The following is a 26,939-nucleotide window of genomic DNA, read 5'->3' as shown; positions in this document are numbered from 1 at the left end:
CTAAGTATCTCCAAAGAATTAAAGGAATCTATTTCTAAGAAGTAAAGGAAGGTATGATGACAATATTTCATGAAATTGAGAATATCATAAAGAGACATTATTTAAAAAATTTTGGAGTTGAGAAGTATAACCAAAATGAAAAAAAAACCCCACAACTATGTAATTTAACAAGTGATTTGTGGTAGCAGAAAAAAAGCTAGCCACATTTAAGATAAATCAATAGAGGCTATGAAATCAGAAGTACAGAGTAAAACAAGTGAAAAAAAAAAGACAGAACCTTAGAAAAATGTGAAACACCATCAAGTGACAAATATCAATGAAATGTGAGTATCAGGAAGAGAGGAGAGAGAAAGGTGCAGAAAAGAATTGAAGATGTGTCCAGAAATTTGATGAAAAACATTAATAAATATACTCAAGTTCAGTGAACATCAAGTAGTAAACTCCAAGAGATCAACACCTTGATATCCCTTAGTCAAAATGTTGAAAGCCAAAGACATAGAAAAAAATTCCTGAAAGCAGTAAGAGAAAAACAACTCATCACATACAAGGAAACCTCAAAAATAACAGCAGACATATCAGAATGAATGGCATCCCGAAGGATGACTTACAGTGTTGAAAGTGAAAGTGATCAACCCAAGATCTCATGTCTAGCAAGACAATTTTTCCTAAATGAAGGTGAAATAAAGACATTCTCACATAAGCAAATGCAGAGAATTTTTTACTAACAGATTTGCCTTTCAATAAATGCTCAAGGGAGTTCTTCTGATTGAAAGTAAATGACATCAGACAGTAATTTGCAATCATATATACACACACACAAAAGCACTAGATACATAATTTTTATCTACACAAATGATATAATTGTATATTTCTTCTCCTATATTCCCTTGTCTGACTTTAAAAACATCTTCTTAAAACAGTATGTATATTGTTGAACCTATGACATACAGAAATGTAATATAACAGAATAATAACACAAAAGACCAGTGGAAACAAAGCTGTATTGGAGTAAGGAGATGATACAAGGTAAAGTCAAAGCTATAGAAAGAAATGAACAATGAAGGGTAAATGAAATGGTTAATATAACAACTGTATGAATATATATTCCTCTCCTCTCAACTTCTTTAAAAATTGTAAGATTATATAAACTAGTGATTATAACAACTTGTATCATATATTAAACAAATGCACAGAGAGTATATCTAACAGCAATAGTATAAAAGGGTGAGAAGTGAATGGAGCTATAGAGGAATAAAGTTTCATGTTTTTGGAATTAGATCAGTAAAAATTTGAGGTAGATTCTGATAAATTAAAGATATATTGCAAGCCCTAGAGCAACCACTAAGAAAACTGAAGTATAAGAAAAATCACTAATCTTTTTAATAAAAAAGAAGGTAATGAAGAATGGGGAATAAAAAAGATGAGGTATATTAAAAACTTAAAAATATACAGATGTAAATCCAACCATATTGATAACATTAAATGTAAATGGGTTCCATAATCCATTCAAAAGGTAGATGTCAGATTGCATAAAAAATCGAGTATATTTGTATTTGTATTACTAGAGGCACATTTCAGATTCAAAGATATAAATAAGTTGAAAGTAAAAAGATAGAACAATTATAAGCAACCGTAAAAAAAGGTGGAGTAGCTATACTGATAGCAGATAAAATAGACTTTAAAAAAATTACTAGAAAAAAAATTACTAGAGATAAAGAAGGGTGTTCCCTGGTAATAAAAGCTAAATCTATGAGGAAGATACAGCAGTTATAAACAAATATGCATCTCACAGTACTGTCTCAAAATACATAAAGAACAAACTGACAGAATTAATGGGAGAAATTAGTAACATTTGGAGACTTCAATAGTCTGCTTTTAATGATGAATAGATGGTAAGCAGATCAGCATGCAAGGAGGACAAGACTTGAACAATAGTATACACAAACTAGATCTGACATCTCTAGAAGATACCACCCAGTAGCAGCAGAAAAATGTATTTCTCAAACGTACATAGAACAGTCTCTGGGACAAACCATATGCAAAGTCCACAGAACAAGCCTTAATAAATTTGAGGAGATTAAAGACTTAATAAATTTTAAACTATAGAAAATGTATTTTTCTGATCACAGTGGAATTAGATTAGAAATCAGTAACAAAGAAACTTGAGGGTATTTGCAGATATGTGTAGGTTAAACCTCATGCTCCCAAATAATGTTTCAAAGAAGTCAAGGAAAAATTAGAGAATACTTTGAAATGAACATAAATGAAATCATAACATACTAAAATTTATGGTTTGCAAGTAAAGCAGTGCTCAGAGAAATTTATAGCTGAAAATACCCATCTTAAAAAATCTGATATCAATAATCTAAACTTACATCTTAAGAAACTGAAAAAAGAATAAACCAAATCCAGCAGATAGAAAGAAGGTAGTGATAAACACTAGAGTGGAAATAATGAAATAGAGAATATAAAAACAATAGAGAAAATCAACAAAGTCAGAAGTTGGTTCTGTCAGATTAAGAGTACTGAAAAACCGTTAGCTAGATTGACCAAAAAAGAAGACAAGATGTGCCTTCTCATCACTTCTGTTTAGCAGTATCAGCACTTCTTTAGTTACGAAAAAGAAGCAAATGGCATTCAGATTGTGATGAAAGAAATAAAAACTACAGGTGACATCTCTAATATAAAGTATCCAAAGGAATCCACTAAAACCAATGATAGGACAGGAATTCAGTGTGATTACATAAGATACAGAATTAATGAATAAAAACCAATTATGTTTCTAGACATTAGCAATTAACATCATGAAATGTAGTTAGGAAAACAATTCCCTTTATTTAATCAAAAAAGTAAAATATTTAGTATAAATTTAACAAAAAATATGTAAGACGTATGAAATGAAAACTAGAAAACACTGTTGAAGGAAGATAAGGAAGATCATAATAAATGCACAGCATGCCATGTCCATAGATCTGAAGACTCAACATTGACCTATAGATTCAACAGAATGTCTAGCAATATCCCAAGTTTTCTGTTTTTGTTGTTGTGTCTTTTTTTGCAGGAATTAACAAGCTGATCTTGAAAATTTATATGCAAACACAAGGGGCCCAGGGTAATCAAAATAATCTGGAAAAATGACAAAGTTGAAAATGACACACACTTTCTGATGTGGAAGTTATTACAAGGATAGCAATTAAAGTGTGGTACTCTCACATGGATAGACATACTGGTCAATGGAATAGAATTAAGAGTCCAGAAATAAATCTTTAGAATTTGATTTTTGACAGTGCTACAAACATTTCAAGGGCAAAGGAAGTCTTTTCAACAAATGGTGCTGAGACAACTGAATACTCATACAAAAAAAATGAAGTTGAACCTTTATTTCATACCATGAACAAAAATTAATCAAAAAGTATCATAGACTAATTGTAAGAGCTAAAACAAAGAAAAATCAGAAGAAAACATAGGAGTAAGTCCCATAACATTGGGTTACATAATGGTTTTTTTTAGATATGACTCCCAAAGCACATGACAAAAGAAAAAAATAAATTATACAATAGGATGATGAACAATATTTGTGCTACAAACAGTACTATCAAAATGAACAAGGTGACTCACAAATTAGAAAATATTTGAAAACTATATACTTGATGAGTTAATATTCTGGATGTATAATGAACTCTTCCAACTCAACAACAAGAAAACAGACTGGTTAAAAAATGGTCAAAGGATGTGAATAGACATTTCTGCAATTGTACCAGTGGCCAATACATGTATGAAAGGCTACTCAATGTCAATGACATTAGGGAAATGAAAAAATCACAATGTAACACTACTTCATATGTATTAGGATGGCTAAAAGCAAAGAGAAAGACAATAATTGGAATGATAAGGATGTGGGGAAATTGGAACTCTTATACACTGATGGCAGAAAAATAAAAATAGTGCAACCATTTGGATTTCAATAAAAATTCAAGTCTTAATCCACTAATTCATATATTTACCATAAAATTCTATTTTTCATAAGAGAAATATTTTTTCTGACAGCTCTAATTACCCATCAAATAGTCATAATATCAGATTATAATTTGGGGAGATAAATTTTCAAGCTCAGAAAACTTTTAAGATGAAACTTTTCCCCCTAAAATATATTGTCAAAAGTGTAAGCTATTTTTAACTTGAAGCACATATAATTTTATTAGGCAAAAAGTCCATTAACATCTGACAGAGAAATCGATATATTTTCTCTTTGCTTTTGATGAAGAGGCTAGACACATATGGACTATGATTTTCTCCTTAAGTGTGTAAGTCCTGGGAATATAATTAAACCCCTTTAGAAACCCACTGGCCTTCAGTGAATGCTTTGGGACAGAGTCACCAGACTCCCCCAGAGGATAGATTTGCTGTGTTATGAAAGTGACATCTGCTGTTAGCTTAGTATGGACTATAAACTGGCTTATTGCTTATTTTCATCAGAGCTTTGAATAATTTTTCTTCCTTCAAGTCTTCATATCTGAAATAGAACTAAAAACAGAATTTCAAGACTTCTGTGCTTTTTAACCTATATATCCTGCAGAGGAGATTTCCATTATTGAAGATGAATTTATGTGAGTAAATTAAAATTAGCCCATACTGGCACTCTTCAGCTCATTCTCTATCTTACTCTCTCAGTCTCCCTCTCTCTCTCTCATATGCGGTGGTATGTGATGTTTGATGCTGTCCTGTGATCTGGCATCTCTTACCCTTTACACAAATGTAGAGAGCAAAAACCAAAAACTGTTGATTTCCTGATGACATAGTTAATGATGCCTCCACAGAACATGTAGCACTTATTTTGCTGCTGATTATGGTACCATTGTAATTGTTTATGTTTAGGCACAAAGCAAAAAATGACTATTTTGGTATTTGTATTGAATTGTTTTATATGAAGTTGTGCCAGGATTAAAAGTGAATGAAATGCCTATCCTTTCATAATTGGCAAATTATAATGAGGGTAGGGAATGTGACTTAGAAATATCAGGTTATAGAAAACAAACTCTAGACTAAATCATGCTATCTAAAACTAATTGGAAGATAAAATGGAAGTAGTATAAAGAAACTTGAGAGCAAGGAAAAAAAAATGAGAGTAAGAAAGAAAAACAAGAAAGACCCGAAGTCAGCTAAGGCTTTGCAGAGCATTTAGATATTTTTTTCCTCATTTTTTTGTTATAGTCATAAAAATTATTGTTTTGAGATGAATGTTAAGCAGGAATGTAGGCAAGGTTTTTCTTTAATTGCTCCATATGGCAACCTTTATGTATGGTTTTGTGTATTTCTCCATATGGATTTTAATGTCATTAAAACATTTTCACAAAACATAAACAGGTCATTCTTTATAGTTCTTAGCTCTAAGTATAGTACAAAATCGTTTTTTTTTTCCTTAAATTTTAGAACTTTTCTATGTAATGTTGATGTTTTTACTAGTGGTCCCTTTACTAAGTTTTGTATACTTTAATCAATTACTGTTACAAGTAAAGCTTTTCGTAATTAGGATGGAATTTCTCCCGCTTTTTTCTAGTGCCAAAAAAATAAAACTAGCATGTTCTTCAAGCATCACTGGAAGCTAGAATTTGAGTTGATATCCACTTGAAATTGCGGGCTTTTAAAATTATCAGCCTTTCTTTTATGGCCTATGTTGGCACAGGGCCTCATAAAAGTTGGCTTTGAGCATGTCCCCATCCTTTGAACTGGCAAGGAAAGACAAAATCACATTTTTAAATGTTGTTTTTATTTTAATTTCATAGTAGTCAACATACAGTGTTATATTGGTTTCAGGTATACAATATAGTGAATCAGCAATTCCATACATCATTCAGTGCTCATCACAAGTGTATCCCTTAACCTCATCATTTATTTCTCCTCCCCCCACCTCTGGTAACCATCAGTTTGTTCTCTATAGGTAAGAGTCTATTTCTTGGTTTTGTCTCTCTCTCTCTCTCTCTCTTTCCTTTGCTCATTTGTTTTGTTTCTTGAATCCTACATATGAGTGAAATGATATGGTATTTGTCTTTCTCTGACTTATTTCACTTAGCATTATACTGTCTAGCTCCACCCATGTTGTTGCAAATGGCAAGGATTCATTCTTTTTTTTTTGGATTCATTCTTTTTTATGCCCAACTAATACTTTATTGTATCTTCTATATCCATTTATTCATTGATGGACACTGGGGCTGCTTTCATACTTTGGCTATTGTAAATAAAGCTACAACAAACATAGATATGGATGTATCCCTTTGAATTAGCATTCTTATAATTTTTTGGGTAAATAGTAGTACAATTACAGGATCCTATTGTAGTTCTATTTTTAATTTTTTGAGGAACTTCCATAATTTTGGGGGGAACTTTTCCCCACAGTGGCTATACCAGCTTGCATTCCCACCAACAGTGCAGGAAGGTTCCTTTTCTCCACATCCTCAGCAACACCTGTTGTTTCTTGTGTTTTTTATTTTAACCATTCTGAGAAGTGTGAGGTGATACCTCATTGTACTTTTGATATACATTTCCCTGATCAAAAGTGATATTGAACATCTTTTCATGTATCTGTCAGCCAAGTGGATATTGTCTTTGGAGAAATGTCTGTTCGTGTCTTCAGCCCATTTTTTATAAAAAGATTTTATCTATTTATGAGAGGGAGAGGGAGAGAGAGAGAGAAAGAGAAAAAACACTAGCAGGGGGAGAGGGACAAGCAGACTCCCTGCTGAGCAGGGAGCCCCATGCAGGGCTAGATCCCAGGACCTCAGGATCATGACCTGAGCTGAAGGTAGATATTTAACTGACTGAGGTGCCCCTCTTCTGCCCATTTTTAAATTGGATTATTTGCTTTTGGGGGGTTGAGTTGTATAAGTTCTTTATATATTTTGGATACTAGCCCTTTATCAAATATGTCATTTACAAATATCTTTTCCCATTCAGTAGATTGCCTTTTCATTTTGTTGATTGTTTACTTCACTCTGCAGAATCCTTTTATTTTGATAGAGTCAGAGTTTTGTTTTTGTTTCCTTTGCCTCAGGAGACATATCTAGAAAAATGTTGCTATAGCAAATGTCAGAAAAATTACTGCTTGTGCTCTCTTCTAGGATTTTTTAATTTTTTTTATTATTTATTATTTATGATGGTCACAGAGAGAGAGAGAGAGAGAGGGGCAGAGACATAGGCAGAGGGAGAAGCAGGCTCCATGCACCGGGAGCCCGATGTGGGATTCGATCCCGGGCCTCCAGGATCGTGCCCTGGGCCAAAGGCAAGCGCCAAACTGCTGCGCCACCCAGGGATCCCTCTTCTAGGATTTTTATAGTTCCAGGTCTTTCACCCATTTTGAATTTATTTGTGTATGGTGTAAGAAAGTGGTCCAATTTCATTCTGTTTATGTCTGTCCAGTTTTCCTAACACCATTTCTTGAAGAGACCATCTTTTTCCCATTGGATATTCTTTTCTGCTTTGTCAAAGATTAGTTGACTATTGAGTTGAGGGTCCATTTCCGTGTTCTCTATTCTGTTCCATTGATCTATGTGTCTGTTTTTGTGCTAGTACCATACTGTCTTGATAGATTTAATGTCTTGAATTCTGATACTTCCAGTTTTGTTTTTCTTTTTCAAGATTGCTCTATTTTGGGTCTTTCATGGTTCCATATAAATTTCAGGATGGTTTGTTCTAGTTCTGTGAAAAATGCTATTGGTATTATGATGGGATTTACAAGAACTCTGTAGATTGCTTTGGGTGTCTAGATATTGTAGCTTTTTTTTTTTTTTTTTTTGGAATCCACAAGCAAGGAATGTCTTTCCATTTCTTTGCATCCTTTTCAATTCTTTCTTCAGTGTTTTATAGTTTTCAGAGTACAGGTCTTTCACCTATTTGGTTAAGTTTATTCCTAGGTATCTTATTACTTTGGATGCAATTATAAACGGGACTGTTTTCTTGTTTTCTCTTTCTGCTACTGCATTATTACTGTATAGGAATGCAATCAATATTTACTTATTGATTTTGTATTCTGCAACTTAACTGAATTCATTTTATCGGTTCTGGTAGTTTTTTGCTGAGGTCTTTCGAGTTTTCTATATGTAGTGTAATGTTACCTGCAATCAGTGAAAATTTTACTTCTTCCTTATTAATTGGGATACCTTTTATTTCTTCTTGTTGCCTGATTGCTGTGGCTAGGACTTTTAGTACTATATTGAATAAAAGTGATGAATGGACATCCTTGTCTTGTTCCTGTCCTTAGAGGAAAAGCTCTCAGTTTCTCTGATCAGGTATGATGTTTGCTATATGCTTGTCATTGATGATCTTTATTATTTTGTGCTATGCTCCCACTGAACCAATTTTGTTGAGGATTTTTATCATGAATGGATATTGTATTTTGCCAAATATTTTTCCTGTATGTATTGAAATGATCATATGGTTTTAATTCTTTCTCTTATTGATGTGATGTATCACATTGATGTGCAAATATTCAACCACTTGTATATCTGGGAAATAAATCTCACTATTTGTGGTGATTCATTTGTTTAATGTATTGTTGGATTTGGTTTGCTTGTATTTTGTTGAGGATTTTTTGTGCTTATGTTCATTAGTGATATTGGCCTGTAGTTCTCTGTTTTTGTGGTCTCTTTATCTGGTTTTGTGATCAGGGTGGTACTGATATCATAGAATGGATTTGGAAGTTTTCTTTCCTCTTCTAATTTTTGGAATAGTTTGAGAAGAATAGATATTAATTCTTCTTTAGATATTTCATAAAATCATCTTTGAATTTGTCTAGTCCTGGACTTTGGTTTGTTGGGAGTGTTTTGATTGGTTATTCAATCTCCTTGCTGGTAATCTGTCCAATTTTTTTTTTTCTTCCTGCTTCAGTTTTATGTTTCTAGGAATTTATCCATTTCTTCCAGGTTGTCCAGTTTGTTGGCATATAGTTTTTCCTAATATTCTCTTATAATTGTGTTTCTTTCTTTTTTTTAAAGATTTTATTTATTTATTCATGAGAGACAGGGAGGGAGGGAGGGAGAGAGAGAGAGAGAGAGAGAGAGTGTGAGCGAGAGAAAGGCAGAGACATAGAGGAAGAAGCAGGCTTCATGCAGGGAGCCCTATGTGGGACTGGATCCTGTGACTCTGGGATCACGCCCTGAGCCAAAGGCAGATGCTCAACTGCTGAGCCACCCAGTGTCTCTATAATTGTGTTTCTTTAGTGTTGGTTGTTATTTATCCTCTCTCATTTGTGATTTCCTTATTTAGATCCTTTCTCTTTTCTTTTTGATAAGCCTGCTAGGAGTTTATCAGTTTAATTTTATATTTTTCAAAGATCCAGGTCCTGGTTTCATTAACCAGTTCTATTATTATTATTAATTTTTAGTTTATATATCATTTACTTTTTCTCTAATCTTTACCATCTTCTTCCTTCTTTTGGTTTTGGGTTTTATTCGTTCTTTTTCTAACTCCTTTAAGTATAAGGTTAGGTTGTTTATTTGAGATTTTTCTTCTTGAGGTAAGCCTGTATTACTATAAACTTCACTCCTAGATCTGCTTTTACTGCATCCCAGAAGTTTTTGGTCTGTTGTGTTTTCATTTCTTTCCATGTACTTTTTGATTTATTCTTTGATTTCTTGGTTCACCCATTCATTGTTTCATTGTAGCATGTTATATAACCCCCATGTATTCGTGGTTTTTCTAGATTTTGTGTTATGGTTGATTTTTAGTTTCATAGTGTTGTAGTCAGAAAATATGCATGATATGCCTTCAGTCTTTTTGAATTTGTTGAGACTTGTTTTGTGACATAATATGTGATCTATTCTGGATAATGTTCTGAAAATATCTGATAGTTTCATCTGCCAAGTGTGTCATTCAAAGCCACTGTTTCCTTGTTGATTTTCTGTTTGGATCATCTGTCCATTGATATATGTGAGATATTAAAGTCCTCCGCTATAATTGTATTAGTACCTTTTTAAAAGATTGTATTTATTTATTCATGAGAGAGAGAGAGAGAGAGAGAGAGAGAGAGAGGCAGAGACATAGGCAGAGGGAGAAGCAGGCTCCCTGCAGGGAGCTCAGTAGGACTTCATCCCAGGATCCCAGGATCACACCCTGAACTGAAGGCAGATGCTTACCCGCTGAGCCACTCATGTGCCCTTAATTGTATACTATTGATCAGTTCCTTTACATTTCTTATTAACTGTGTTTTATGTATTTCAGTGCTCCTATGTTGGATGCATCAGTATTTACAATTGTTATATCTTCTTGTTGGATTGTTCCCTTTGTTATTTTAATGTGTCTTTCTTTGTTTCTTTTTACAGTCTTTGTTTTAAAGTCAATTTTTCCCCAATATAAGTATTGCTACTCTAGCTTTCTTTTAACAACTAGTTCCAGGATAAATATTTCTCCATCCCCTCATTTTCAATCTGCAGGTGGCTTTAGGTTTGAAATGAGTCTCTTGTAGGCAGCCTAAGAATGAGTCCTGGTTTTTTTTTTAATCATTCTTATACCCCATATCTTTTGATTGGTGTATTTAGTCCATTTCAATTTAAAGTAATTATTGATAGGGATGCCTGGGTGGCTCAGCGGCTGAGCATCTGCCTTTGGCTCAGGATGTGATCCTGGAGTCCCAGGATTGAGTCCCACATCGGGCTCCCTGCATAGAGCCTGCTTCTCCCTCTGTCTGTGTCTCTGCCTCTCTCTCTCTCTCTGTGTCTCTTAGGAATAAATAAATAAAATCTTTAAAAAAAACAAAGTAATTATTGATATATATATATTTATTGCTATTTTGTTACTTGTTTTTTGGTTGTTTAGGTAGTTTCTCTCTGATCCTTTCTTCTCTTGCTGTCTTTCGTGGTTTGCTGATTTTCTTTTGTGATACACTTGGGTTCTTACTCTACATTTTTTGCATATCTGTTAGTGGTTTTTGATTGGTGGTTACTATTAGATTTGTATATATAACCTCTTCTGCATTTAGCATTCTATATGAAGGTGATGGTTGCTTAATATCAATCCCATTATTTACTCTTCTCCCACTTAGGTTTTAGGTTTATGGTATCATGTTTAATATCCTTTTATTTTGTGAATCTCTTGATGATTTTTTAATAGAAATAGTTATTTTTATTGTTTTTGTGTTTCTTCTTTTTACACTTTCATATATGATTTTTTTCCACTCAGAGAGTCCCAGTCCCTTTTAATATTTCTTGTGGGACTGGTTTAGTGGTCATGAACTCCTTTGATTTTTATTTGTCTGAGAAACTCTCTTTTTCTATTCTATATGACAACCTTTCTGGGTAAAGTATTCTTGTTTGTGGATTTTTTCCTTTTCAGCAGCAAAGTAACATTTTTTTAAAAGTTAGATTGCAATATTCTGCTGCCAATATCAGATAGACTGCTGGTTTTTTGTAAGCAGAAACTTTCATATTACTAAAATGCTTAGCCTCCTTTTGAATATTGCCACACAAGAAGCAGTTAGAGAGGACTCATATTCTGATGACAACAATAAAACTCTCATTAGACTCTCTTTTTGCATTCTGTATTGTTTCCCAAAAACCAAACAATGCAAAGCAGCCAAGTATAAGACCAAAACAAATTTCCCATTCTATAAAGATTAGAAATATTTCCTCCTTTTTATGCTGAGTATGGGTAAAGCTTGGTGTTATTTCAAAATCTGACCATTACACAGTACACAGGAAGAAAATAACCAAATGACAAAGTGGATTCAGTTTATTCTGTATGTTTTGGTGATATAAAAAATTAAACAGGAAGATAATTAATTTAATTTAAGATATATAGATGGTAGTTACACTAGGGAGCAGAGCATAACATATAAAGGTGTCAAATCACTATTGTACACCTGAGGCTAATGTAACCTTGTCAACTGTACCTCAATTAAAAATGCAAATTATGCAATTGGCTAAATTAGAATAGTACCTATAACTTGGAGGAAAAACACAGCTTCTGAAGGCATAGACATTTGAGACCTTGAGCTGTTGAATCCAAAGTGGTATCCCAGGGGCTTGGAGTAGTTACAGGTAGGACTTGAAATGATTTGATGGTTTGCATTTTTAAACTCACAAAATAGCTAATTGAGAGATTTTTCTACTTAAACACTATAAAGTCCCTTATGAGGTGATCCTCGTTGGTGTCATGTTATTCAACAAATGTCTTCAGGAACCAGAAATAATGGTTAGGAATAAGTTTTCTTGTCAAATTTATCAGGTCTTTAGTATCCTTCTGAGTTTCTCCCTTTTAAAATGTCCCCCTGTTCTCCAAAGCATTTCTAGGCACTTCTTACACTCATTTATCTTCATTGTGTGGTTTTCTTCCGGGTAACATGTTTCATGTGTTTCCTCCACTTTTCCAGGAAGTATTACTTATATTCTGTATTAACCGTGAGTATCCTAACATTTATATTACCGAATCTCTTTCATTTGATCATTCTTTTACCTAATTTGAATTCATGCAACATGATGGAATTCAAAACCTACTTTAAGAATCTTTTTAAAAATATATTTATAACCTTATTTTTAGCCAGGCCACATCAGCTCCTAATGTTTCCAAGAATGAGAATGGATATCTTAATTATACTTAAAATTTCACATGATTCAAGAATCTGTCCTCTTGTATATTTCCTGTTGTGGTAGTATTACTGTTTCATTTATTGCAATCAGTAGTGCATGCAAAATTGTAGAAAGGAATTTTTTTTTTTTTTGTAGAAAGGAATTTAACACATGATTCATACCTAATTTGTTGTTTGCTCTCTCTCTCTTTTTTTAAATCCCACTTAGTAAGTTATGCTTGCCATTCTTGATGTTACTAATATGATTTCATGGATTTCATTGCTCTGTGTTAATACCTATACCATTCCTCCTTCATAATAGTCTCCTATACCTTTTTCCCCCCACTAGGCCACCCAGGACTACATTGAGTCTCTCATTGTCATCACTGTCTTTCTTACTCATCTTACTGTGGTCTTGCCGTTTGTTCACATATTTATTTAATCTTATATGTGTTTTCATTTACACCAATATTGTATTTTTAAAATGTAATCTGGTGTAAATTTTTAGTAGTTTATGTATTGTCTATCCGTTTTTTTTTCATTGATTAAACTTTCACAGGCATTTCATAATCTCAAGTTTTTAGAAAAGTACAGTTTTTGTTTGTTTGTTTTTGTTTTGTTTTGTTTTGTTTTTGCTTTTGTTGCACTTGCCTGGGGAGACAGATCCAAGAAAATATTGCTCAGACCGATGTCCAAGAGTTTACTGCCAATGTTTTCTTCTAGGAGTTTTTTGGTTTTAGGTTTTACATTTAGGTCTTTAAAACCTTTTGAATTTATTTTTGAATTTGATATAAGAAAGTCATTCAGTTTCATTATTTTGTGTACAATTGTCCAGTTTTCCCAACACCATTTATTGAAGAGACTATTTTTCCCCATTGTATATTCTTGCCTTTTGTATCATAGATTAATTGATCAAATAAATGTGGTTTTATTTCTGGAGTCTTCATTCTATTCCATTGATCTGTGTGTTTTTGTGTCAATACTGCACCATTCTTAACTAGATTTGTAGTGTAGTTTAAAATTAGGGAGTGTTATAACTCTAGTTTTCTTTTTCATTCTTAAGATTGTTTTGGCTATTTGGGGTCTCTGTGGTTCCATACAAATTTTAGGATTATTTGTTCTAGTTCCGTGAAAAATGACATTGGTATTTTGACAGAGATTGCATTGAATTTGTAGATTGCTTTGGGTAGTATGGACGTTTTAACAATATTATTTTTTTTCTGTCCATGAGTACAGTATATTTTTCCATTTATTTGTGTTGTCTTTAATTTCTTTCACCAGTTCTTACAGTTTTCAGAGTATAGGTCTTTCTTTCTTTTGATTAAATTTATTCCTAGATATTTATTCTTTTGGATGCAATTATAAATGGGAGTGTTTTCTTAATTTCTTTTTATGAAAATTTATTGTTAGTATATGAAAGTGCAACAGATTTATATATATATATATATATATATATATATATATATATATATATTAATTTTGCACCAGTAAAGTTTCAGTAAAGGTTCTCTAAAGATTCAGTAAAGATTCATTTTTTAGTTTAGATTTTTTTTGGAGTCCCTAGAGTTTTCTATATTTAGTATCATGTCATCTGTAAATAGCAACAGTTTTACTTTTTCAATTTGAATACTTTTATTTTTCTTTTTTCTCAGTTGGCTGTGGCTTGGACTTCAAATACTATACTGAAAAATAGTGATAAGAGTTCGTCTGTGTTCTAAGCATGTGAAACTCTTTTGCTAAGATTACTTTATTGATTTTTTTTTAACTACACAGGTCATTTTTAGAGATTAACATAATATCTTTATGAAGACTCATGCTAAGGTTCAGAGAAGTTGACATTTGAAAAGATATTACTTATTCTGAAAAACTCAATACAATTATCTTAGAGGGAATAGGACCTAGTTTCCCTTACTAATTCGGGATAAAATGAAAATATTAAATTCCTCCCTTTTCTATGTTTTTAAACAAAGAATCAGAAGCAAGAGAATGATCTCAAACATTACACATTGATCTCCCTACCTTGACAAGTAAAGTGGGCCATTCCAATTATTTGGGAACTTTGGAAATGGGTTCCTGAGAACTATTGCGATACCTACTGGTAACAATGTGTGTATTTCATAGTTTCTTTAAAGAGTGGGGTATATGTGAGTCAACCTTTCAGATGGATGAAAGAGATGTGGGTACAATAGAATTGTTACAGTGCATGAATTCACTTTTTCCCTGGATCCTTTTAATTGAAAAGATATTTTTTAATTGCTTGATGGCTGTGATAATTGGTTCCTTTTCATCCATTCCAGTTAGCCTGTCCTTTAGCCCACAGTGTCAGCTGGTTTTCTGTGGGGACAAAGCAAAAAAAAAAATAAAATAAAATAAAAAGAGAGAGAGAGAGAGAGAGAGAGAGAGAGAGAGAGAGAGAGAAAGAAAGAAAGAAAGAAAGAAAGAAAGAAAGAAAGGAAGGCAGAAAAAATTCGAAGAAATTATTGAATTTTTTTTGCATTAACAACCTCCTCAGGTGACACTCATCCCCCCTACCCTCGCCATGATTCTTACCCTGAAAAGAGGAGGAAAAGGTGAGGAGGGCCAAAGAAATTTTACACACTGGGCAGAACTTCTGTCGGAGAAGATATCAAGGGTATAGAGAACTTCCAGAAAAGGGAAAACCCATTGTAGAAGAAAGGGAAAGAGGCCTTGGAAGGGTGAGTGCACTTGAGCATTATATGTGAAGATGCCAATTTGTGTCTCTTTAAGCCCAAATCTAGTCTGGGTTTGCATGTCTGTTTCTTTTCTATCACAGAGACATATGTCACACTTGTCATAATTGTATGTTGCAGAATAATTATATAACTTCTGCCTTAGGAGATGTATAAGAACTTCTGTTGTTACCAAAAAGGTACATATGTACCAGTCTCTCCACAGATTAGATGTAATTAGAAAATCATGTTGAATTGGATGAGAATAATTCCTGTATTTCCTGTGATCCTGAGAAAACACAAGACGTTATTTTGCTCTTTACTGGCTAGCTTTCTGACCTTATGTTTTATCATATCAGGCATGTTTTATCAGACCAACTGTAGAAACTTGAATCCTTCTCTTTCCTGCCTTTACTTTAGTTACTAGGTTTTTTACTTCAGTTCAAAAATTGGAATGGGAGAAAAAGAAGCCTGAGATATTGTAGTAAATCAAGAATGATTCTTTAATGTCCTAGGGTGTCTCCATAGTAGTTGGGAAAAAGTGCCTGAGCCTGGGTATCATTCTTGCATAATTAAATAGAGGGACTTCTAGGTCAAGTTATCAATCTGAGATGAAGTTAAAGAATATTTGTAAAATTGTTGTGATACTTTTTTTTGTGATACTTCTTTTCTTTTCTTTCTTTTTTTTTTTTTTTAAAGATTTTATTTGTTTATTTGAGAGAGAAAAGAGAGACAAAGAGAGAGAAAGCACAAGCAAGGGAGAGGGGGCAGAGGAAAAGGGAGAATTGGGGAGTTTGATGCTCCCAGGACCCTGGGATCATGAGCCGAGCGGAAGGCGGATGCTTAACTAAGCTATCCACACATCCCTTTATTTGCTTTTCTTTTAAGAGATCTTTTTATTTCAATCAGTTACTGATTTGTTGAATATGTAATCTTGCATCAGTGAACCTGAAGATTTTCTTGTCTTCAGGTGGTAGAAGTCACCTGATAACCTCTGAGAATAAGGGTCCGCCTCTGTTCTCATCCCTCTCCTCCAATATCCAATTTGGAATGGCAGATAGAATTCCACTCAGAAAGTTTAGTAACTTACTCATTAGTTACTCATATATCCTTAAAAAAAAAGTGTGATGATATTTTAATACTCTAGGATATTTGTGTCTATTATGTTATATGTGAGGGCTCCCTGTTTCCCTCTTAAGAAACTGTTTTTGGTATAGAATTAGCTTGTGTTTATAGTGGGATGGACATAAAAGTGTGGGTTGATGATTCTGTTCAAGCAAATTTAGTTAATGAGTGACCTGTGAAAGTTAGGTGAGATTCTCTTGAGAGTCACAGCTTCTTTTGCATGGCTTCTGTTCTTTGCATTCACTTAGTTCTGTTGGTAGAAGAACAGTTTCCTTTTAGAGGATTACCTACAAATGGATTTTTCTTCCTCCTCTCTAGCAACATCTATTCTTTTTACAACGGAAGGTTTTAGTTTTGGGGAATTTAGCCTGGCCCTTAACTGTATACTTCAGGCCCCTAACACCGTAAGATAGCTCGTGGAATGGGTCCATTACCAGTCTTATAGATGATGTGTTTCCTAATCATTAGACTTTTTGACAAAAGGCCATATGTAAATTACATTGTTCTTGGAGTTTCAGGAGTTTCATTTTCCTCTTGTTTGCCATTTTGGGCTTAGCCTTTTATGGAAGTGCCTTAGGAAATTCAAAGACATGAAAGAAAGTCTTTACCATGTCTTCTGCAAATTTGGTATTGCCTTCACTAAGAATAGCTATGTATAGGATGCAGGTGATCTTTTAGACAAATTGGACCAATTATGGAAGAGGCTTGCATTTGGAACTTGGGTCCTCAGGTTATATTTCTACCTCTTGCCGTATAAAACAAAACAAAACAAAACAAAACAAAACAAAACAAAACAGTAATCTGAAGACTGGGGTAACAATTTTGTTTTCATAAGAGATAATCCATTTATTTGACTACAGAATTCTATTCCATGTATATACTTGAGTCTTTTTGCCTTCTTGCTGCCCTAGACTCAAGAAAACAATGCTGAACTGAGAGAAACAAACTTGTAATCCCAAATAATATCTGATTCTGATATTGCTTTTATTTGACTTTTGAATGAATCCTTTTAAGAAAAATAATTTGTTTCCTTATTATTATGATTTGACTTAGTTTCTTAGTTTTGATTAATTTGATCTGACTTGTCTTTTCTGAACATATTACACACAGATTCTAGGAGGGAATGATTAGACTGTTGTTCTATGAGAGGGCGACAATTATTTAGTACAGTAAAATTTTCTTTAAGTGGAATTGTTGAGGGGTACCTTTGTGGCTTGGCAGTTAAGATTCAACTCTTGGTTTCTGTTCAGGTCATGATTTCAGGGTCCTGAGATCTAAGGCCTGCATTGGGCTCTGTGGGGAGTGTGCTTAAGTTTTTCTCTCCTTCTGCCCCTCCCGCCTCCACTCCTTCCCTCTCTCTCCAAAATAAATCAATAAATCTTTTTAAATAAATAAATAAATAAATAAATAAATAAATAAATAAATAAATAAATGGAATTGTTGAAGAAAGGGAATATGTTAACACACAATCCCTCAAAATGGTGCCATCAGAAAGACGACTATTGGTCTGTAAAGGCTTAAAATCACATATTGAAACTTTTATTCTCTAAAAATGAACATCATAAATTAGCTCACTGACAAGTCCATGTTTATCACTCTTTTACTTCCAAACTCTAGGAGGTCTTTGGAAAATCAGCCAGTTGCTTAGTCAGTATGTCATTTCCAAAAATAAAGATTGTACAATTGCAAGAAAGCTGGACATGTGTTCTTCAACAGGGTAGGATCAAATGCAATTTCACTCTTATATATCTTCACACTGCTAAAAGCACCATAATGTTCATAGATAGAGCCAGAAATCAAGTTTTGTCTCTCTCTCAATGTCATTGCCAATGGCAGAAGAATAGGAAGAAAAGCAGCCTGAGTAGGCCACAAACTGAAAAACATTCACTGAAAAATTAAAAGTTTGTTATGTGATTCTACTCAATAAGCTTAAGTTAGGTGGTCATTCATATCCTGAATATTTAACTTCTTCAATATAATACTTTTAATCTAGGGACCCCTGAGTGGCTTAGTTGGCTAAGTGTCTGCCTTTGGCTCAGGCCATGAACCCAGTGGGACTGAGGCCTGCATACAGCTCCCTGCTCAGCCGGGAGTCTGCTTCTTCCTCTGTCCCTCTTCTTGCTTGTGTTCTTTCAAATCTCTGTTTCTCTCAAATAAATAAATAAAATCTTAAAAAAAAATAACACTTTTAATTTGAATTTATCTCTGACATGTTGTTGTTACACTACAAAGGAAGGGAACTATTTCAGCTTTTGTTTTTAATATTTTGCCTGAAATTGAGTAATACAGAAAACAGAATATCCAGACAGGGGGTTTTGGTTTAAGGTTTGCATTTTAGCTAACAATTTGAAAAATAAATTTATTCCCATGTGTTTTATCTGTCCTTCATTTTATATAATAACACAGGATACTGAGGAAGTTGTGGGAAAAGTGAGGCATGGTGTGTGAAGTGCTTTGTCAGAAAGTGTGCTCTTCGTATAGAAGGTTCCAGGTGGTGCAGAGAGTGGCTCAGAGGGCAGGACCTGAGCCTGACTGCGTGGGTGCACATCCTGCTCTGTCGCTACCTGGGTGTGTGATGAGCTGTAAAACATAGACAGTAGTAGTCACTGCTTCATTGGGTTTTTTCAGCAATTCCAAGAATCAACAGCATAAAGTACTTTATTATTATATGCCAAGTAGTATTGTCTCAATGTAGTTGCCGTAAGATAATAATAAATGTGAAAATGGTTTCAATAAGAATTGTTTATTCATTTGGGTTTGTCATTATTTTACCTACATCATATCTTTTATTTGTGATGATTAGCATCACTCATTGATAATAATAAAATATGAAGTGAGATGTTGATGTCCATATTCTGTAGAACCATTTGATCCAAATATTTTTAGTAATATTATGCAATATTTAGATGTACTGACGATTTTTTTGATGCTTTAATTCTAATCCTAACCTGTAAGAGTTCCCAGTGAATTTTAAATGCTAAAAACATAAAGTTAACATTTAAATATCTAAAACCAGATTTTTAGAAGGAATTTTGAAGAGAAAAATGCAATTTAATAGACTTGCATGTTATCAGATAGATGCAACATTGTTTTCTGATCACCAAGATATTTGAAATGAAGGACCAAGTTATATCTTTCATGTATCTATATGACAAAACTGGCTACACTGGCAAAAGGCTATGTCCAAATAACACAAGAGAAGTTTATGTATGTGTGGTTTGTTTATTTGTTTGTTTTTAATTCAAGGAGCTTAAACATCTCTGTATGTTTTCTCTGTGTTTAAGAAGTAGAGAGAGATGGGGATTTATGGTAGTTGGTTTTAATTAGAAAAATACTGTAAGATCATAGTGTTATTTATTTCAATGTTTTATTCCCTGTTACTATATTTATTAAATGAAATATGAAATTTGGAAATGTAACAAGCATTTTATTAAAATCTAACTTAATATACTTTTTTCTCATTAATTTAAGTATCATTTTAGATTCTTTTTTTAAAATTATTTTTTATTGGTTTTGTTCTGTTAGCCAAGATCATTCTAAAGACTTCACTATAATATAAGAAAGGGGAAGTTGAGATAATAAAAATGGAATTCTTTCTTTGTTCTCTCTCTCTCTCTTTTTTTTTTTAAAGAGATAGTGAAAGGAGTGGAGGGGGGGGAAGGGGCAGAGGGAAAGGAAGTGAATGAGAGAGATTGAGAGAGAGAGAGAGATTGTTAAGGAGGCTCCATGCCCAGCAAGTAGCTGGACACTGACATCATGATTTGAGCTGAAACCAAGAGTCAGATGCTTAACTGACTGAGCCACCCAGGGGACCCAGGAACTGAATTTCTAATTCTTTTAAATTTTTCCCTTTAACAAAAAATCTCATAAAGCCCAAGATTTCCCCTTGTTTTATTGTTAGTGGATTCTCATACAATGTTTGGTACTCTATGTCAAGGGTACTGCAAGGGATGTGTGTGTGTGTGTGTGTGTGTGTGCGCGTGTGCGTGTGCACACGTGTGCATGTGAGTGGCTGACGGGGCCTAGAGTAGGGGCAACAAGTGAGCTTTGGAGTCAGGCAGAGCTCAGTGGAAATTCCAGCCTATTCCATGTTGTTGTAGATCTTTTGCCAATTTTACATTCTGAACATTGCTTTCTTCTTTTGTGAATCAATACATAATCGTTATTTTTTTGGCAGACGTGATTTGAATATGCTGTCTATGGACCGAAGTTTTTAGGATACTTAATTACTTCATTCAGTTTGAATTTATTGAGCACAGGCCTGTGGCTCTGCTCCTTTTCTTTACCTGCCTGCATCTTAGGGTGCAGAAGAGAGGAATCAAACCACTGAGTGGATAAATGAGAGAGATCTTGTGGTCCAGATAGATATGACTCTCTATTTGAGAGCACCATTCTTGAAACAAGGAATGACACATATTTCTTAGAGTTTATCAAATGAGCTTTATGTAACATACATTTGATGTTTCTAATTAAGAGTTTTGTGTCTGACTTGATTTCTGATATAATGATTTATAATGGTCCATGAGTGTACAAAATATAGCAGAGGAAGATATTGTTATTGAAAAACAATGGAGATCCAGGTGGATAGTAGTTTTTATTTGGTGAGATGTCCCATAGACTTATTGTACTTACTTGAAGTTCACGCTTCCAATTATTTGGGACAACCTGGGATATGGGAGCAGGACACTGGTCTCAGGATCATGGACTAAATGAGAATAAGAGCAGGAACCAAAAAGATGGTGCCAGAACAGGTTGAAACAGTTAACTCATTTAGTTAAGGAATAGCACCCAGATTATAATAGAACCAGGAAACACAGCTTTTTAAACTGACATCTAAAATTTATATTAACACAACCAAGTGAGGGATGTTGACAGTCAGGGAGAACACACATAGGTTCTTACTGATGACCTTACCAAACTCTACAGCTCTGTCTCCTCCTGAGGTTGACTCAGACTCACAGGCAGCTCTGGAAGAGCAAGTAGCTCCCATCGAAGCTGTAGCTTGACACCTATGCCAAGACACTCATCCAGGACTAAGTTAAGAAGCAGGTAGTTTTTATCATAATAGAATGTGATTTTCAAGGTTGACTTCTAGATTCTTAGTCAGTGAAGGATTCAGATATCTCACCAATTAGCAGACTGTACCTGTTTTGTTTCCCAGATTGTGCTGAAGCTGCCCAAGTACACAGGGTTGTCTGGTGCCAACCAGATAGTCTGGAGATATCACTCCTGGGCATGGTCAGTGTCAATGCCTCCTCTGGTCTGTAGTGCCTTGGAATGCTGTTGGATGCCTGTGAGGCCGACCACCCTGCCCTGAGGCTTAACAGTAATCGGAATAGGAGAAGGTGGTAGTGTAAATAAGACTGCAGTCCTCCTTGCCTGTGTATGTGGACTAAAAAATCCCTGATAACCTCTTGCTCTGCAAAATCCCATACAAACATTCTTTACTTTTGAGTGCAGACTATTTAAGATCTAAGATGTTTGCTTTTTTCTTGAAGTAGTATCAGACAGTACAGAGAAGTCTCTTGGTTCCTGATACTCATTGGATCAAATATCTAAAGATGACCATATCTTTCCAAAGTAAAAAAACTGAGTCCATATCAAGGTTATGAGATGACCAACAGTATAAAGAGTTCTTAGAAAAACAGCACTTTGCAAATTTGTGAGGGGGTGGGGATTAGCTAATGTGTGAGTTGTTCTCTTAGTTCTAGAGTTAGCCAAACTTTCTTTAGTTTAGTCCTTATGACTTTCTATTATTGCTTGTTTTTTCGTTTGTTGGAATAAGCTCAAGTGGTTTTACAACATTATAAAATATAACTGCTACTTACTGGATTGTTAAATTAATACCAACACCTTATATTTGCTAGATGTTTTATACTTTAAAACTATTTCATGTTGCATATTTGATTGTCTTAAATTATTGGCATATTGCATGTGGATTATTAACTATATTCCACAGAGAGGGAAGTTGAGATCCACTGGGTAAAGAACTCGTTCACAGTTACATAGCTGCTAATTTAAGCAAAGACATGAAATGAAATACAGATTTCTTACCTCTACACAATTCAAATTGTTGGGAATTCTAAGACTGGCAATTATGCTCTCTCAGCATCTCCTCCTATCCTTAAGCTTTTTAGTTTTTACTGTTTCATATTTCTCATATTCTCTTGTTACTTTCTCATTAGAGTATTCTTGGATGCTTTTTGCATCTGTTGCTCCTTGAGTGCATTGCATACCATTTGATATACTGCCTTGTGCTCTAATATCTGTGTGAGAAACAGCAATTTTTACATTCTATAATTCTGCTTTGGAATTTACCTCTACCTAATCTCTGTAGTTGACTCTTCTTATCTTACCCTACTCAGAAAGGATTTGCCTTATTGGATCTGGCCATTTATCCCTCTAATCTAATATCAGTTTCCAGCAAGGCCCTGCCAAACCATTTCAGAAGAAAGCAGTGCACTCTCCCTGACTGGGAATTAGGAAACAAAACCCTTGCTGTGACTGCATTTAGGCTATGAGCAAGTTATTTGGTTTCTTTCTTTAGTGTGTGATTTCAATAGATTGTAGTAAGAAACTGCAACTTCAAGTTATATGTTTGTTGGATACTTAATGTGTAAGCCTTTGATGCATCAGCTTAATTATGTATGTCGCATGGAATACTAGATAAAATACATACTTTACTAAAAGTTCTGAATTAACAACAAACACCATTGTGGACTGATTAATCATTTAAACATGGTTTTAGTTACATAATAAATATAGTTCATATTGGCTTTCTACTATGTCTTAACATGACTGTCAAATTACATAAGTTCTTATTTTTCAGTTCTTTTTTTTAGCTTTCAGTTCTCAACTTGAGTTTAGTTGTGGAATCACACATAAATTAGCAAATATTTAAATACTTTCTTAACTGCATCACCATTAGCTGTGGAGTGTTTAAGAAAATGTATATTCCAGAGCTTTATCCTAGAGAAAAATGACTTTTCAAAGCAGAGAGTAGGATCCTTTGTTTAAGAAGCTACTTAGATCATTCTGATCTATAGCTAAGGGTGAAAACTATTTTTTGAAGGTATGGGAGTGGAAATGCTTCTGGGGTAAGCTGAGTAGTTTAGACAAAGGTCACTCATTCAGCAGACATGTACTGAATATATGCCTGTGGTATATTCATCTTTGTTGGAGGAACTGAAGCACATGGTAGGATAGCTTCTATCTGGAGGTGCTGGTATTATAGTGAGAATTACCCCAACAAGTACTTTATGGTGTGTATATTATAGAGGAGAGTGTACAGTTTCATGACACTAAAGAAGAAGGTCTTAAGTCAGCCCAGATAAGACTTGCATGAGAAATGGGAGGAGGTTCAGAAAAAGTCTCTTAGAGGAATGACACTTGAACATCCTTTCTGGAGAGTTGTCTGAGTTTGTCCTTTTGATAGTAGAAAATAGAACAGAAAAATAAGAGGCCACTACATGTCTGTTAAGAGGAGTGGCACGGTGAAAGCAGCCTTTTGTGAGAGCAGGACTGTGGTTCTAGAGGCAGAAAGTTCCCATGCTGTGTGAGTAGGGGGAAAGAACTGGTAACAAGGTGGTGGTAGTTGAAGAGAGGAAGGTAAGAAAAGGAAACATCAGTGGATTTTGATGTGTGACTTGTTATGGAAATGAAGAGAAATGGGTCAAAGTTCTCCACCTCGATATCAGGCTGGTGGTGCTCCTGGGTAAAATACAGGGGTTGTGGAATAGAGATAGGTGAACAGAGGATGATGAATTCCTCCCTCTTTTTGGTCTTATGTGCATTTGCCCCCGTGTCTAATAGAATGCCTATACTTAGTGGATGCCTTAGTTAAAATATTCATTTGGCTGCATCTACTGGAACCTATAAAGGATGGAAAGTTAATCTTCCTCTTTATGGAAATGTCTGGGCAGGTAAGTGTCCAGGGGGGTAGAGTGGCTCAATTCCACCAGGTTGTCCAGGGATTGATTTCTAAGCTCTCTTGTTGCTTCACTGCCCCTAGGATATATTATGGCGGAAGATAGCTTATTTCCATAATTCTGCCTTTAAGCAGGATTCAAGAAGGAAAGAGGAAATAGAAAGCAAAGAGATTCCTTTTTGAGGCTGTGTTGTATTGCTTTCTATATTCTGTTGTCTCTCTTGGTCACATGGCTATATCTAGGTATCAAGTAGGCTGTGAAAAATGGTGTGTTAGCTGGCCAGCCATATAACCACTAAAACTCAGAAGTTCTATTGCTAAATAACCAAGAGGACTTTGTGGTATAAGTTCTTAAACATGGGACCTGCTGCAAAGGTCATTAGTTTTGTTGACTAAGTATGTTAGTATTTGGTCAATTTTGAGTTGAAGGAGAGAGGGCCTACAAGTGGAAGTGCCCAGGAAGAAATTGAAGACATAGACTTGTAGTCAGAACTGTGAGTAGTCCATACAGTATAAATATGTGAGGCCCTTCTAAAGACTATAAATGTGCTTGTTAGAGTAGAGAGAAAAGCAGTTTAAAAAAAGGCAGCAGAAGGGCCTTGAGGTTCTTGTAGTTTAGGTGGTTGGAAGTGGAGAGAGAATCCAAGGAAATAATTGGAGAAGTAACCCTCTAAAGACACTGCAAAATATTGTTTCCTGAGGCAGGAAGAAAAACAAGATGAAATGATATTGTGGAAGGGGTAACAAAATTGAGAAGGACAAAAATAAAAGATGTAGGGGCCAAGGCAAATGTATGAGGGGAGAGAGCTGACTACTGAACAGAACAGAGTATTCAGCTAAGATTTCTAGCTTGCCAGTATTAGACTCCATTCAGAGTCTCAGATCAGATGGACCAGTCTACAGAAGGAATCTGTTCTGTCACAGAAAGACATTGTTTAAAAGATATATAATAAAGTAAAGGTTCTATTGAAAGTATGGAAATATATCTATGAAACTGTTAGTATGGTTGTATGTGAGAGCTGATACTACGCTGGATAATTATTTCCTACTATTTCAATGCTGAAATTGACACTTAAAGATTGATTATAATTTCTGTAAACAGTAAAAAACAACATATTATTTTAATTTCTATAAATAGCTTCATTTAGGTTAGTTGATTATAATCAACAAGTAGTATGAACCACATTTGATTAATTGGAAAGTTCAAATCCAGTCTAAAATGATTTTCAATATATGATGTTTCAGTTCTCTGTAGTATTGTGTGGTGGAGAGAAGTATCTTCCTAACTAACTCAGGGGCCTCATATTCTGGCATTTGTGTCATGTCATTCCCTCGAAGTATACTTTTGACTTGTTTTGCTTATACTATCTAATAGGGAACAATCTGACATGTTTTTTTGTTTGTTTCTGTTTTTGTTTTAACTGACCTGGAAGTGAGACCTGTTTAACAGCCAAGAAAACTTTGACACATGCCATCATTAGCTTCCTTTATTTTTTAACTTAATAGAAAGGAAATCTAGGTACAAGCTAAATGGTTTAGTGATTTGTCTGAATTTGTTAGATCTTATTGATCCGTGCTGCCCAGTAGAAATATAATGCAAGCCACATATACAATTTTCCATTTTTTAGTAGCCACATTAAAAAAATGCATGAAGAGACAGGCAAAATAATTAAAAAACAAAACAAAACAAAACCAACTCTTTTAAGTCTGCTTATTTCAAGTGCCTGACTAGCTGTATGAACTAGTTCAGTATTGGACAGCACTGCTCTAGAGAATTCATCAATCATCTTTTGAGAGTCCTATTGCTATCTTTATTTACCCTGAGGTTGTAGGGAAAGGTACGGGGAATTATGAGTAGATTTTGGGTCAGTGTCATCCTTATCATTCTGGCCTTCCTTCCCCAGGCTTAGTCCATTCAAGCTGCTATAACAGAATGTCATAGACTTGGTGGCTAATGAACAACAGAGATTTATTTTTCACAGTTCTAGAGGTTGAGAAGTCCAAAATGAAGGCACTGGCAGATTCACCATCTGGATTAGAGCCTTCTTCCTAATAGCCATCTTTTTGTTATACCTTCACATGGGAGAAGGGTGAAGGGTCTCTTTGGGGCCTCTTGTTTAGGGCATTAATCCCATTTTTAAGAGTTCCACTCTTAATTACCATCCTGAGGCTCCACATCCTAATACCATAATGTTGGACACAAGGCTTCAACATAGATTTTTGGAAACACAAATATTCAATCTGTGGCACATCAGTACTGTCCTTTGCCCAGGTGCTCCCATCTCAAGCTGTCGTAGTGGAGGACCAGTTTTTAAATCCCTAATCCATTATGTTCTGAAACTTTTGTAAACTACAATATAAATGAATTACCACATAAATGAAATTAGAAAAACCCAAAGAAAGATACACAAATCCAAATTCAACATATAAAACATCACCCCATCATATTGCTGTAAAATTTCTAGTTCTTGCTCTCAATTTCGTACTGGACAGGTAACACAGAGGACTTGACAGCAGCCTATGATCTGCATTTTGAGTAGGCAGCACTTCTTTACATCTGCAGTAATCCTCATATTAACCTGCATATAAAGCATGCCCTCTCTTTTTCAGATCAGGACACAAATATCAAAGTGACTTAGTAAGA

General features: G+C 34.5%; 1 protein-coding gene across 3 annotated transcripts in view; it reads left to right on the top strand.

The window, feature by feature from the left end:
• Positions 1-26,939, top strand: part of FMN2 (formin 2) — a 363,611-nt gene that overhangs the window by 131,534 nt on the left and 205,138 nt on the right. The window contains exon 7 of one of the 3 annotated variants that reach the window (XR_011996328.1): positions 15,066-15,249. The exons of the other annotated variants lie outside the window; for them this stretch is intronic. The gene's annotated coding sequence lies outside the window, so the exon portion shown is untranslated. The remainder of the gene's footprint in view (positions 1-15,065; positions 15,250-26,939) is intronic. 3 annotated transcript variants of the gene reach the window in all.

The sequence above is a fragment of the Vulpes vulpes genome, chromosome 13, assembly GCF_048418805.1.
Source record: "Vulpes vulpes isolate BD-2025 chromosome 13, VulVul3, whole genome shotgun sequence".
NCBI classification, from domain to species: Eukaryota; Metazoa; Chordata; class Mammalia; order Carnivora; family Canidae; genus Vulpes; species Vulpes vulpes.
Note: the sequence above shows the minus strand (reverse complement) of the source record. Positions and strands in the feature narration are given on the sequence as shown.